Below are 16044 nucleotides of genomic sequence, written 5' to 3'. Positions count from 1 at the left end.
ACTCATTTTTTAACTAATAAATTAACGTCTTTGAGTCTTTCTCTCAACTTTGGAGCTCTGTATCTCGGTATTTTTAAATAAGATCAAATAGTAACTCGTCCGTATAAAAAAATTTAGCTGGATAAGTAAAAATATAATTATATAAATAATATAAAGTGGATATAATTCTTTTCATATCAATTTTTTACAGCGTAATGGTAGAAGTTTTTGATTTTTTTTATTCGATTATCTCGAACGTCGTAGAAGATTTATTCATTTTATTTTATTTATACGAAAATTATTTATTAATACGAAAGGTATAATCCCATTTGGATAACTGATAAATTAATTTTTATGATGGATTTTATTTTTATTATGTTCAGTTCAAATTACCATCTATTCGTATTTTTATCATTTGGAGAAGTAGAAAATTATTAAAAACTGAAATTTGAAAATCATTTAAAATTGAAATATATAAACAAAAATGAATCTCTTGTATTATACGCCTCTTTATTGGGGTGAATTACTCCCTTTTCTCTTTTTTCATTACAGTTTTCGTTTGACAGCTTTCCGTCTCTGCATTTTGCTTTTCAGCCTTTTATTTTTATGATTCAGGTATCTTCTTCAAATTGGTTTCTTCGGGTGTCTCTTGGTCTACCTCCTCCCTTTGGCCATAGAGGTATCAATTGCGTTATCCTCCTCGCAATTTCTTTCGCATCATTTTAGTCTTCGTGCTGTTGAATACCTCATTATATTTTCTCCTCCCATTCTTCTTATTCTTGTTTATTTATTGAGTCAAACGCGTTCTTAGAATCCACAGATATTATGTGTAGATCTCATGTTTTTTGGTCTATTGTATGGATTGTGTTATAGCATTTTTTGTGTATTGGTATTTCTTTTCTTCATTTGTTCTCTGTATTTCTCTATTCCATCTTCTCCAGGAATTTCCCCAGTACGTAGTTTTCGTTGGGTATTAATTTTTTCTTTTCATTTATGTAATTTCTGAAGTTTCCTCTGTTACGTTACTCTTTCCGAATTTTTACAATTATCTTAGGATCATTTTGTATCATACCAATTTTATCTTTTATTCCTTTTGGTTTTGGGGTAGTTGTAAATAGTTTTTAATCGCCACATTGTTTATTTCTTAAAAAAACTGATTAGTAAATTCAAATTTTGTATATAGTTGGCATTTTAAATGATAATTTTTTACATTGTCGTCATTTTCAGGATAACAGCCGAAGTTTCTGATTTCGACGTTTTTTTTATCATTTCTGAAATGGGACATTTATTTTTAAAACTTTTTAAACATTATTTCATTTAAAAAAACTTTTTTTTCCATAATTCTATAAAAAAATAATTCGTCCTCGCATATTGTATTTTATCCAAATAGATTATACCTTCATTGCAGAACTTTTGTATAAACAAATTTTATGTAGATACTTAGATTTAGATGTAGATTTAATGAAATTGATGTACATAGATAAACATTGTAAAGTTATGTTTATATAATTTATAGTTCTTTATGATATTTATTCGTCCTTTTCGTTTTTTATTGATTTTTCTAATAACTTACAAAATATCCATGTTACCTTTTGGTTGTTTTTCTGGTAAATTTATGTGAATGGGCAAAACGATTCTGTTGCGCCAATATTTTTTCACCTTCTTCCATTATTTTTCCAATTTTTATATCTATTTGACACCTTTTTTCCATATTTTTCATTCTAATTCCTTTTTAACACTTCCCCATTCCTTTTTCTTCGTTTTTATTATGTTTTGTTTCATGTTTATTTCACAATCCTTCAATTTCTATGCTTATTCTATTTAACTCATTTTCCATTTCACCTTTTTGTTGTTTTTCTGGTACATTTATTTTGTTATTTCCCTTTTTTCCATCATTATTGTTCCAATTTTTATATGTATTACGTATTTCCTCACTTTGTATTATAATTCCATTTTATGATTTTTTGTATCTGCTTCCCTTTTGTTCTTATTATTTTTCGTCTTGTGTATACTTCCCTTCTCTAGTTGTTTACCTTTTGTTGTTTTTCTGGTTTACCAATTTTATGCAAATTGCATAAAATTGCAATTTCTTTGTTTCGACATTCTTTCTTTCTCCTTTATTTTCCCAATTTTTGTATCTACTATTTAATTTCATTACTTTTCGTTCTAATTACTTTTTTTTACTTTTTTATCTGTTTTCATTTCGTTTGTATTAATTTCTTAGCTTTTCTGACTACTGTTGTCACTTTTTTTCTACTTTTTTTTTTGTATATTTTTCCACCTTTCCTGACTAACGAAATGTATAGTTGCTCTTTGTTGTTTTTCTGGTCTGCAACATTGGATGGTCATAATATCCACATTATTGTTCTTATTGTTGCCTATTTTCCTTACATTTCATCCTAATTTATATTCTTTCCTTTTTTGTGTCCGTTTTCTCTCAGTTTTTATTATTTTTTTACTTTTTCTGACTAATGAAATATTCATGTTACTTTTTCTTGTTTTTCTGCTCTAATCTGCATGGGTACAAATATGTTCTAATTCCATTAATCACACATTTCTTATTTCTCCTTTATTTTCACAATTTCTGTTTTCATCGATTTTTTATTTCCTCTACTTCTCGATCTAATTCCCTTTCCTCATTTTTGTTTCCACTTTTTTCTTAATTTTCGTCTTGTGTATATTCCACTTTCCTAATTTTCTCAATTTTTTTTGCTAATGAATTATTCATATTGCCTTTTGTTGTTTTTTTGGTTTTTGCATATGTTTTCCTTTCTTTTTTCATTATTTTTCGTCTCGTGTATGTTTCACTCCTTTATTTTCCTACTTTTCATGATTAATTGAATTTCCATATTGTCTTTAGTTGTTTTTCTGGTCAGAAACTTTCAGACGAATAAGCAGAATGATGTTCTAATTCCATTATTCACAATTTTATTATTTCTCCTTTATTTTCCCTTTCTTTATCAATTTCCCATAATCTCCACTATTTCTTTCAATCCCTTTTCATTACTTTTTTAAACTCTGTTTTTTGTTTTTCTTATTTTTTTAATTATATTTCCCTCTATTCATTTGTGAATCACTTCTGGCTATTGATTTCAGAAAAATAACCAAAATGCAGTATTTTTTCAATATACAGTATATTGTAATAAGATATTTTTGTAACTTATACTGAATTTCTAATGTTTATTATTTAATTGTTTAAAATTATTACTTTGATATTTTAATAAATAAATTTTCTAATATACAAACTTGTTTTAATATTCCTGACCTACCAATAAAGGAAATAATTTCGACGAATATTTTTTTTGAGAAAATTTAATAATTTCCACAAATAAAATATTTATTATCAAATTATCACTTTTCCTATAAAAATTACTGACTGAAAATCGAGGGCCCTAAAAATTATTTTTCAAATTTTGTCAATAAAACTGACTTTTTGAAAATAGATCTCGATTTTTATAATATAAAATTTACCATTTTCCGTAACCGATTTGCTCTTAAATATTTTTCGATAACAAAGTAATCGTCTTCAGAGATTGAAGTTGAACTGTACAGCCTACTGGAATATATTGCGGTTTCTTATTGGGAACGTGGAAAGGAAACACCCAAGTGGACTAACTTTGATATATTTTCCGAGCTTTCGAATGTATTCATTGTCTGGGACTGGAATTATCGTCAGATATAATTAAGAAATATGTATAAAATAATAAAATGTTGAAATTTTCAAAATTCTCGACGTTTCGGGTCCCACTTTGGAGTCATTATCAAGAAAAGGGTCGGGATAGGGCGGATATTCGTTCATTGGTAAGAAGTTATCCAATTCCGTGGTCTCAATCTGCATACTCCTTGGAATTCCACCGACGAAATGAAAAGTATTAAAAACATTGTTGACACAAACACTCTAACTGTCGGTCTTGATCTAACTGTTAGACCAGATGACATCACTTCTTCCGTTAAAAATTTAGTGAAAAGTTTTTGTATTGCACTGGAATCAAAATACTTTCTTATTAATTTGATGGTATACTCTTGGTGTCAAGTATTTTATCGAAAATAGTCCGTAGATCTTCGTGTAACGTCTTTAATGTGTATGTTTGAGTTAACGATGTTTACTATGAGGGTGAAGGTCGATTGCATAGACTCTGAATGCTTGAAATAAATCACGTTCATATGAAAAATTAGTATTCGCATTATCCCTATCGAATAATGCGTTTCTTCGTGAGAAATAAAAAGTAATACGTTGATTAAACCCATAAATTACAACAGAATAAAGTCTATTATTTATTTACGAGCATTGTTTATTAGTATCGTGTGAAATAGATTTTGATCGATGTGTTAAGAATACGAATATAAGGATTATAGTGGTAACAGGGAAATAATTCCTTCCAGTAATCCCTATTCTTTATGTAAAATAGATTCTATTCCACGGGAGAAAGTAGTAAATTATCCGTAATTGAACAAAAAATTGATCTTTGGTATTATGTAAAATTTAGTTCAATTTTTTAACAAAAGTGAAAGAGACGCGAATTTTAATGATTCTTGATGTTCACAAGATCTTGATTGTTTTGTGTATAAAAAAAATTGGAAGGGCAATTAATCAATCAATCGGCAAAATTTCATAAGCGTACATGAGGAAGAATGTTTAGTTTTGATTCAAAATGTGTTATTAACTTCTAATATACTGTGTGTTGTGAAATTTATAGTATACAAATTATCAAAGTAAATGCTGGAGAAAATTAATGGGAAACTGAAACCAAATCAATGGATATTGAAGAAAATTGCTGAGAAACTCAAGGAAAATCAATTGAAATTTATTAAAACCCATGAAAATTTAGTAAAAACTGATGGGAATGGATGAAAATCTATTGATATTGAAAAAAATTGCTGAAAAACTGAAAGAAAATCGAAGGATAGCCATGAAAACCAACGAAAGCAAATGAAAACCCATGAAAATTTAGTTAAAACTGATAAGAATGGATGAAAATCTATTGATATTGAGGAAAATTGCTGAATAACTGAAATGAAATCAAAGGAAAGCCATGAAAACCAAAGAAAGCAAATGAAAACCCATGAAAATTTAGTAAAAACTAATGGGAATGGATGAGAATCTATTGATATTGACAAAAATTGTTGATAAACTTAAAGAAAATCGAAGGATAGCTATGAAAACCAACAACAGCAAATGAAAACCCATGAAAATTTAGTAAAACTGATAAGAATGGATGAAAATCTATTAATACTGAAGATAATTTCTGAATAACTGAAATGAAATCGAAGGAAAGCCATGAAAACCAAAGAAAACAAATGAAAACCCATGAAAATTAATGGATGTAGAAGAAAATTGATGACAAACAGAAGGAAAATCAGTAGGCCTTGATGAAAATAATTGAATATTGGAGAAAGTTATTGAAGCCAAATCGAAGGATATTGAAGGAAATTGATGAGAAACAGAAGGGAATTCACTGGATATTGATGAAAATTTTTAGATGTTGGAGAACATCGATGGGAAACTGAAGCCAAATCAATGGATATTGAAGAAAATTGTTGATAACCTGAAGTAAAATCAATGGAAAGCCATGAAAGCTGCAGAAATCTTAACAAAGCAAACGAAAAACCATAACAATTGAGTAAAAACTGATGAGAATGAATGAAAATCAATTGATATTGATGAAAATTGATTAGAAATTGAACTAAAATCATTGGATATTGATGACAAACTGAACTAAAATTAATGGATTTTGATAAAAATTTATGAGAAACCGAATGAAAATCAAAGGAAAGCCATGAAAACCAACGAAAGCAAATGAAAATCCATGAAAATTTAGTATAAAATGATGAGAATGGACGAAAATCTATTTATATTGAGAAAAATTGCTGAAAAACTGAAAGAAAACCGAAGGATAGCCATGAAAACCAAAGAAAGCAAACGAAAAACCATGAAAATTTAGTAAATACATGAGAATGGATGAAAATCAATTGATATTGAATAAAATTAACGAGAAGCAAAACTAAAATCAATGGAAAGCTATGAAAACCGCAGAAACCAAATGAAAACCCATGAAAATTAATGGATGTGAAAGAAAATTGATGGAGAGGAATTAACGGGTATGGAGCGTACATAAGGAATGTTTTTGTTTAGATATTGAAGAAAATTGCTAAGAAACTGAAGAAAAATCAGAGGAAAGTTATAAAAACCACAAAAAGGTTTGTTAATGCAAATATATGTTAATCAAAGTACGTTAAATGGTTTAAGTCGATCACAAACTGTAGTAACAACTTTCAAATTTATATTTTGCAGCTCCTGAATCACATGAAGAATAATTTGTCTCAAGGCAGATGTCTGTATTGTATGTGAATAGGCAATGATTTGCTTCCAACTCCTCACTATATAAACTTGACAGCTACAGTCAAAAGCCCAATATTGACATTGACAGTTATGACACATTTTTAGTACACTAGCGTCACGAATGGTAGGTGGCAGAACTAAATTTGTGTTGCCGATATTTACATACAAGTTGACCTTCTTTTTGGTATGTTATGTGTGCTACGGTGTGCGAAGCGGTTGATTCAAATTTTCGAAATAATTCCCGACTTTCATCTTGTTTAACTAAAACATTATAAGATATGCTCTAGTAGATGATGAAAAACAAAAACATTGAAAAAGCGGAACTAATTAGGTAGAGGAATATATGCTTAATATCACGGACAATGATGTTTACAGTTTTAAATTATATATTTACCTAGTTTGAAGATCATTTTATACATTAAAAAAATGTGTACCTAGTTTTGAAAATATTTTATATGATAATATACTTCAAGAAGGGCTCCTTATTGAAATCGTGAGTTTTATCAGTGTGCGTAATGAATAAAAAGTGATTGGTACGATTTTATCTGTGTAGCGGTACAACGTGTGCGAAGAGTATGTTGTGAAAGGTCGTTTGATGGTGAAGAAACAAGAGATCGAGAGGGAGAAAGAATTGTTTGGGTTCATCTCTCTATGTTCTAATGATGCGCTTTGGTAAATTTAGTCTTCTAGTGCATTGGCTTACATAGTGTTTCCGAGATTCACTTTCAACCGTTTATTTTCACAACCCGCCGGGTGGTTCTTGTGAATTCTTGGATTTAATATTAAAAAAATAGTAAGTTTCATTATGTTACTTCTTTTACCGATCAATATTTATAGTTTTATAAAATATTCTATGTAGTTTTGGCGCCAAACATAGTGCAATATCGATCCCTGTATGGGGCGTGAAAAATATTGAAAGTGAGGTAGTTGAATTAGTGAAATTTCATGGAAACCCAATCTTTTTGAAGTTAAATGGAAAATCGAAGGAAATTCTTGATAACAAGCTTGTCCTAAATATTTTTCTATAGTTTAGTTCTATCTGAGAACACTCAGTTTTTCGAAACTTTGCTGTTAATCTGGATATTTCTGGGAAATTTTAGCGGTTTTTTGAAAATTTTGTGAGAATCTGGAAGTTTTAAGAAAATTAAGCAGTTTTTAGAAAGTTTTCTAACGACTTTGGTTTTTAAAATTCATTTCAGAAGATTCTCTTAAGCTGCTGGGAAAATTTGTAATTATAGTTTTTCGAAAATTTGCATATTATTTGTAAATTTCAGTATTTTTTGAAAGTTTGACGACCATCTAGATTTTATAGATACTTTAACCAAATTATTGGGAGTTTTGTGGAAATCTAGAACTTTTTGAGATATTTTAGACATTCTAGCACAGTTTTCCGAATATTTTGTTTATAATCTATATCTTTTTGAAAAATTTCAGCAGGTTTTGAAAGTTTTCTGATATTTCGAAACGTTCTGGGAAATTTCAGCAGCGTTTCAATCGACAGTTATTCCTTGGAAATTCCAGCAGAGTCTCGAAAGTCTAGATCTTACCAGGAAAACTCAATAGTTCGCTGACTTTCTAGATCTTTCTGACAAATATCAGCAGGTTTTCGAAAATTTATCGGGGCTTCAGATCTTGTCAGGAGATTTAGAAATTTGCTGGCGTTTTAGATCTTTCTGGGAAAATTCAGCAGTTACTTGAAAGTTCACTTAAAGCTTGAATATTATTTAGAAATTCTAGCGCAGTTTTCCGAAAATTTTGCTTATAATCTGTAATTTGTTGAAGCATTTTTGCAGTTTCCTGAGAGTTTGAAACTTTTTGGGAAATTTTAGCAGCGTTTCAATAAACAGCTGAAGTTCTAGGTATTCCTTGGAAATTCCAGCAGAATCTCGAAAGTCTAGATCTTACCAGGAAAACTCAATAGTTCGCTGACTTTCTAGATCTTTCTGACAAATATCAGCAGGTTTTCGAAAATTTATCGGGGCTTCAGATCTTGTCAGGAGATTTAGAAATTTGCTGGCTGAAGTTCTCTAAATATTCCTTGGAAATTTGCTAGCGTTTTAGATCTTTCTGGGAAAATTCGGCAGTTTCTAGAAAGTTTACTCAAAGCATGAACATCGTTTGGAAGTTCTAGCAGTTTTCGAAAGATTCCTGATAATTTGGATCTTATTATAAATTAGATTGAATTGAACAATTAGTTCAGAGAGAAAACTCGGTAGATTGCTGACGATTTGGGTGATTCTAGGAAAATTCTGCGTTTCTAGAAAGTTTACTCAATGTTTCTATATTATTCCAAAATTCTAGCATTTTCCGAAAGTTTTAATGAAAATCTGCATTTTTTAAGCAGATTTACGAATGTTTGGTGACGTCATAGATCTGAAACATTTAAAAGTTTGCTCACGTTTTAGATCTGGGAAAATTCAGCAGTTTCTAAGAAGTTTTCTTCTATTTTTCGATTTCTCTTGAAAATGTCAGCAATCAGCAGAGAGTTACAATATACAGGGTAACCTGAAGCTTGATGTTAAAACTTCGAGAGCGAGTTTCTTGACCTAGTGTATCTCATATTTTATCATAATTTGAAGACTTAAATAATAATTTAGAATGTTAAAATCTAGTATAATTATTATTTAAGATGATTGTGAAAATACCATAAAAGGTTCGGTTAATTATCATAATTATATAATAGCGTTAGCAATCATCATATTCTGGAGTCCAGAATCTACATTTCGGTGATTGGAGATTGTCAATGAATCATCGAGATAAAAATCTACCTAATAGTCTTCTGCATACGTGTTTTATGAAAGAAAAAAATGTTTCAAATGAATTTAAAGACTCAAACAAATCCATTAGTTAGTTTCAAAATATAAAATAGGACAAACATCGAAAGAAAAACTCGAAATGAGCATTATATTATTTGATTAAATGTATTTGGTGACATACAAGATTTTTCTATAAAAAGTGATGGTCATTTAAAGAATGTTAAGTGTGCCGAATGCGTGTTATGCTAATAAAACCAAGATTTCAATATGTTGAAATGGAATTATGTTGAAATAAATAAAAAAAAGATCAAGATTATGTAGATATTGTTTGTGAGAGTTGTTATAAAAGCTATTTCCAACTATATTGAATATATATTATAGGTAGGCGATTCGTGAATCACTCATAATGTCTCATAATATACTTGAAATAAATGGGGCAATTCTACTTTTTCTACAGGGCCATGTGAAAATTCCTCCTCTTAATTTAAACATGTTGAGACTAGTCCCCAATACTATGAAGGGTGCATTGTTTTACTTTCTGAAGGAGTGCCATAAATATGAAAATGGTGTATTATGACATAAGTTTTAAGCAAGGAAAATATGTGAAATTTATGATGGTTCGTGCTCAATTTGTCCATCAGCGGGGTATATTAAAAACTAACTTAGTACCAGCAATTGTTGATTATGGGACTCCCAATTAAAATCATCAGGTAAGGTCTATAAAAGTTGTCGAATAGTGCCATACAAATTCAATCCAAATGTTGAGTAAAATGGATTTATCTAAACAACCCAAACAGTGGGTTAGATAAAGAGCAATTACCAGCAAAGAGAAGTCGATTCAATCGGAAAATCTTGCTGTGTGTCTAGTGGAATTATGAAGGTTTAGTGTGGTTGGAAATTATTCCAAATGGTCAAGCTTTCAATGCCGAGGTATGTAGTGGACAGTTAATGTAAATGTATGAGGTTTTATTGGAGAAATATCAAAGATTGTATTTTCCAAAATCAGTTTTTGGTGAGAAGTGGACAGTGTAGGTTATGCATTTAGACCCCTCGCTTACATAATTTTCTCCTAACTAAATTTTTAAGGTTTTACTATTTTATTTCAACTATTACTAAATCTAGTACTATAATTTTCCATTTATAAAAAATGAACTTACGTAATATAATTTCTTCAACGTTACTACCACTTACCAAACAAATATCTAAAAGTCTCACACGCTATTTTTAATCTCTGTGAACTTGGTCATAAAAATATGAGTTTTGTAGAGTCGTCGAGCTTCACCTTTCAATATTAAAGATGATGCTAAATAATATAATAGGTGAAAGTAAAAGTATTTTTTAATTATCATCTACGTATATTTTTTACATTAGTTGACTTTATCCTTTCTTAATATCCGTATTCATATTGTTTTTGTAGTGTTTAAGGTATAATACACGAGGTATAATCAAAAAGTAAATTGAATCAATCCATTCCAAAATACTGTAATTATTAACCATCATTCAATAAGTCGTGTGACTAACTAATGAAAACATAGTTTTGTGCTAAAAATTAATTTTATCATCTTTTAGAGCAATACAATCGTTCCAACGCTTCTCTAATTTTTCGATGACGTGCTTGTAGAAGGATTTCTGGCTTTTGCCTCAAAATAGGCCCAGTTTGAGCTGAATTTCTAACCGGTATGCATTTTTTTGACATCAGCGTATATCCAATAGTCACTGGGTGTCAAATCTGGACTATACGGTGGCCGAGGAAGCAATTAGAAGCCATCAACTTGTTTTCAGTCTTTTTTTCTTCGACATATGACGCCGATTTTCCTTGATTTTTGCATTTAAACTCTTCTGGAGAACAATATTTTATGCGCATCCCAAAATACTGAGGACATAACCTTCCCAGCTGAAGTTGTGCGTTTGGACGCTTCGGACGTTGTTCACCGGCTGCGGTCTACTCAGGTGATAATCTTTTTTATTCTGGAGTGAAGTGATAGATCCATTGTCTCTTATCGACGCAAAAAATCTGATTCTTTACATGTAAACGTAGCAACTCGTTGTTGATTTTGATCGACTGTGAGTAAACGCGGCACCCATTTTGAAAACAACTTTTTCACGGTCAAATGTTAATGCATAATTGTAAACACACTGCCTTCTGATATCTTTATGGCCTCAATTTACGATTAGATATAACCAATTTGTCGACTTTTCTGATGTTTTTTGGAGTAACCATCTCAATTGGACAAATCATAGATGTCTGTACAAACTCGTTTCTATTCAGCAAATTATTCTTTTAGATGGAACAGAGTCCGGATAACACTTTTGAAGCCATTGCTGAGCTTGTACAGTATTTTTTTTTTCATCAAGAAGCAATATCATATGAATTTGACAGCGCCATCTTTATGTCAGTCACACGACTTATTGAGTGATGTTAATTTATTTAAACAGTTTTTAATCACATGGTGAGATGAATCTATGAACACGGGGTATCTTACTTACATTATTTATTGATACACTTACAACCTCTAACACTTACATGGTTAACACTTAACATCTAATTTATTTGAATACACCTTTTGGTCTACTCATTACTATAGCGATCGATGTGTTCACTTTCTGGAATCTGTGATTTCCTGGACACCTTTAATTTGCCGTATACATGCTATTGTCTCTATAAAAACAATTACAAAATATTGTAAATAGTCGCAAAAAATCGTAATACGAATAACCGGCGCGTTCACCAAATTTTAGCTTCGACAACATATTGGAACAGGACTGGTTTCCCGGTCTATATCAGTGGTAATCTTCTTTTTGGATGGTTTTCGTATGCTTTATTAATATCGAGAAGCTCTTTGAGACCTTGGTAAAATCATTATTTGGGATAGATTTAAATCCTTTGAAATCAATATTTTTCTGTCGGTGCAAGATTCGTACTAAATCTTGGTCATAGTATTTTGGTGTTCCAAAAGTGTAATCTTTGTTGGTTTTGTGAAAAATTGATAACTATGCACGTTTCTATATCAAATTTAATCCAGAACGATAAAGTAGGCTTTATTGATTATTGCGTCCGCCACCATATTAACCTGATCTGGTTCTCTCCGATTACTTTCACAAATTTAAAAAAACTGCTCGACTTATAGCGAAGTAATACTGAAATTCATACGAAAGGGGTCGTAAATATTTTAATTTGTTAGCGAAGAATAAATTTTTAATAGAAAAAAAAAAATAAATAAAAATTGGAAACGTGATTTCCTACTTTACTGCATCATGTTATAAAACACCGATTCGAATGGGGATTCTGGTAGAAAGCGGATGTTTGAAATTATTGATTACTATTGTAAGTTATGTCAGTGGTCATGAATTAAGTAAAAGTTATTTGTGAACATTATTAGTACTTGTCGAATCCGCGGGCTTTTCAATTGAAATAATCGAAAGTAACATACCGGGAGTCCTAATGAGAATACTAGTATCTCTCGGATATATATCAAAAACATGATATATTATAATAACAGTGACCTCGAGAGAAACCTGGAAGTTACTAATGAACGATTACGAACTAAATTGCACGTTATTTTTTTAAGAGGCATTGAATGACGCACAACAGTTTTTAACATTTTGAATAACAAATTATTCAGCTGTTGGATAGATTTTCAGAATGACCTGTATCTAAAATCCCTCGCTACCACTGAAAATATCTGTCCTCTAGTCTCCAAAGAAAGTTATCCAATTGTGGTTCCAGCTGCATTGAGATTGAAAGCTATGTTCAGTTATATACAGGGTGATTCATTAAGAATTTCCAATCTCTGAACGGTAGATTCTAGACCTCAAAATATGATGATTCTGTTCAACATGCCTTATGCAAATATTGCTAGCTTCCGAGGTACGTGGTGTTCAAATTAAATTTAAATTTTGATTTTCGCAATAATTTTTTATGTTTTCACAATTTCTCTTTGAAAATTGGCAATTTTACGTTTTTTTTTGGCATGAGGTATCATAATTTGCACTCTAATTTAACATTGCTAAAAGAGGGCGCTAGTTACACTTGTTTGTGTTAATTAAAACAAAGTAAACTTTTTTTGGGCTAAACTTACAACTAAAATAATAAAAAAATATTAAAAAGTGTTAAATTCTACAAAAAAAGTTACTCTTCTTTGATTCTTGTTCCGAGAACGTCTTGGAAAGATTCTATTCTCAAATAAAAGTGCCTTTTAACCTTATTGAACATTCAACAAAGGTTCATTCATCTTTAGAAACGGAATCAGCTCTTTTCTCCTTGACTCAGAGATAAAAAGACATAAATGCAGATGTATTTGCATGCTTAATTGACCATAAAAAAGCTTTTGACTGTGTGTCACTCAAAAAAATGATAAACATCCTAGAATCAACCGGGATCATAACCGGACTTTACTGGCACCAAACAGCAACAGTCAAAAGAGATAGCAATAAGAAGAGGCGGGCGACAAGATTTGTATTGTCTCCCTACTGTTTAATCTCTACTCTGAAGCAGTATTCAGCGAAGCCCTCGAGAATACAACTGGAGGCATAAAGATCAATGGAAACATTATAAACAATCTTCGTTACGCAGATGATACCTGTGGTAGTGGCCAGTAGCCTACCAGAACTTCAATCTCTTATGTCTAGTACGTTTAATACGTCCAAGACCAAACTCTTGGTATTCTGAAAAATACAAAGAAACGTCACCATAAGACTCCATGGAGAGATTATTGAACAAGTGTCATCTCTAAGATATCTCGTCAACCAGCAATGCGACCCAAAACTCGAAATCAGATCAAGAATTGAGTAAGCGCGGAAAACTTTGCACAACATGAGGACAATTCTGGCAAATCTCAACCTATAAGTCTGGAACTCCGGAGCAGAATGCTTCGCTTCCTGTCCTTCTGTACGGATGTGGAAGTTGGACCACGGATGCGGCCACAGAGAAGAAAATTGATGTGTTCGAAATGTACGTCTACAGAATATATTGGACAAACATAGAGGTCCTACAGCAAATGGGTAACGACAGTCCATGAGAGAAAGTTGAAGTACCTAGGACATATAACGGTCGGTCGTAGACAAACTTCATGGCTCAAAGACTTGCGCAGATGTCTACAGAAATTTGGATCACCAACTTCCGTGGGGAGACGGCGTAATAAGAAGAAGAAGAACGTTCACATATCCCCTTAGAGTCAGATCAGGTCATCGCGCTGTCCATTCTATCGATATTCGCCTCCCTATCCACCGATTGAGATATATTGCCGGATATTGCGATGGTGATATTCACTGGAAGGGTTTCCTGGATCGAGATATGAATTTGACATAGCTCAAATGATTTAGTTTTCTAAATGAAAAAGAGACTAATGATATGATTTCCAGCAATGCCCACCCAAACATTAACCTTTTAAGGGTATTGCGCTTGGTCTTTCTCATCCAGTGAGGATCAGTTGATCAGTAGTGGTAATTTTGCTGATTAGCACGACGTTTAAACATAACATCTTATAATTAACTAATTTTAAATAATTTTCTATATTTTTTTGTTGAGTTTGCTTTATAGCACGGAGTAGAAAGTCATAGAGAGAATATATTAATGGAGTAGATAAACTAATTTACGATATAGACATTTTAAGTGATTTTACTTTACTTTAAAACTTCAGCTTTTGAACGACATTTTATGTGGATTCATCGTACTTAATATACAATAAAGATATCGCCTCTATCCAAATGGTATTTTATATATTTTTTTAAACTGTCATGAATCCCTATTATTAAAATCACATTTTCAATGTGACGCAATATTTTGTTTATATCATAAATACTTATAATCTTCATACTTTAAATGAGTATCGTTTCTCATTGACATTTGTAACTGAGAATCCTTAATGTTTTTTTTTATATTAAATAAAAATGTGTCAAGGTACTTGACGTAAATTCTTTCCCGTTTTAATTCATCGCTTACCTCAACATTTAATCACATTTTTTTGATGTCTATCTGAATGCTGATCGTTTTCTATTCATATACATATTGCTGACATTTATAATTTTCGTTCGTATTTATAAATGTCGAGATCACAACTTGAATATTATGTAGTATTAGTTAAATGTTCAGATCTTACTAATTTCTAATTCAATTTATGATATAGTTAAGTAATCTAAAACAACCTTTTTCACAGCGGCGCATCATCATCAATTACTTATTTATTATTATGAACTCAAACCTCATCAAGTTATCGTTACTATAAATTGTCTGTGTTTACTATTTCTGTTAGTTTTATAGATTCAACTTCAACCCCATTAAGGTATCAATTATTTATTATTTCATTATTATTAAAGTGACTATAATGAACCATAAATATATTTATCTAATTTTATAATTATTATTGTATAAGACAAGAACTTCTACTGGGTTCATTCAATTTGATATTCGTCTAGTTTGCCAGGCAGATTAGTGTGACCACTTGTAACTTGGATGAAAGCGTCCAGGATAGAAAAAAGGTTCCTCAAAAATAATGCTGAGTGACTTGATACATCAATTTCATTTACAATAAGGGAAGATGTAGAGACTCCTGAAAGGAAAAAAGTTCGCCCAGAAATTCCATTCGAATCTAGTTCCGCGCGAACGAAACGAATGAAAACAAAACAGTCGAGGGAGTCTACATCAATAAATGTATTAAACTATGCCACTCGAATGAGTTTAAGAGCTACTGGACAAATGCAAGCGTCAAACATTCAAAAACATTTGAGGATTCGCTTGAGAAACAAATTATGTCAGGTGAAGACGATCTAGCGGTTTTAGTGGACGCGGAGTTATCTCCCTCCAGAAAAATTTCCTTCTTACAAAGGAGTTCAAGCTGTATGTAATAGCTCTTCAATATTTTTGAATTAAAATCAAAATGTTAACTATGGTTTTATTTGTAGTAATAACATATCCTATTAATAATGATCAACTTTGACATATATTTATAGAGTTCCTGATTTATTGCCAGG

General features: G+C 30.9%; 1 protein-coding gene across 2 annotated transcripts in view; it reads left to right on the top strand.

Moving 5' to 3' along the window:
• The first annotated feature begins 6999 nt into the window (after positions 1 to 6999).
• Positions 7000 to 16044, top strand: part of LOC130896232 (uncharacterized) — a 39361-nt gene continuing 30316 nt past the window's right edge. For both annotated transcript variants that reach the window (XM_057804179.1, XM_057804180.1), the window contains exon 1: positions 7000 to 7112. The gene's annotated coding sequence lies outside the window, so the exon portion shown is untranslated. The remainder of the gene's footprint in view (positions 7113 to 16044) is intronic.

Source organism: Diorhabda carinulata, chromosome 7 (assembly GCF_026250575.1).
Source record: "Diorhabda carinulata isolate Delta chromosome 7, icDioCari1.1, whole genome shotgun sequence".
In the NCBI taxonomy this organism is placed as follows: Eukaryota; Metazoa; Arthropoda; class Insecta; order Coleoptera; family Chrysomelidae; genus Diorhabda; species Diorhabda carinulata.
This window is presented reverse-complemented; position numbering and strand designations above follow the sequence as displayed.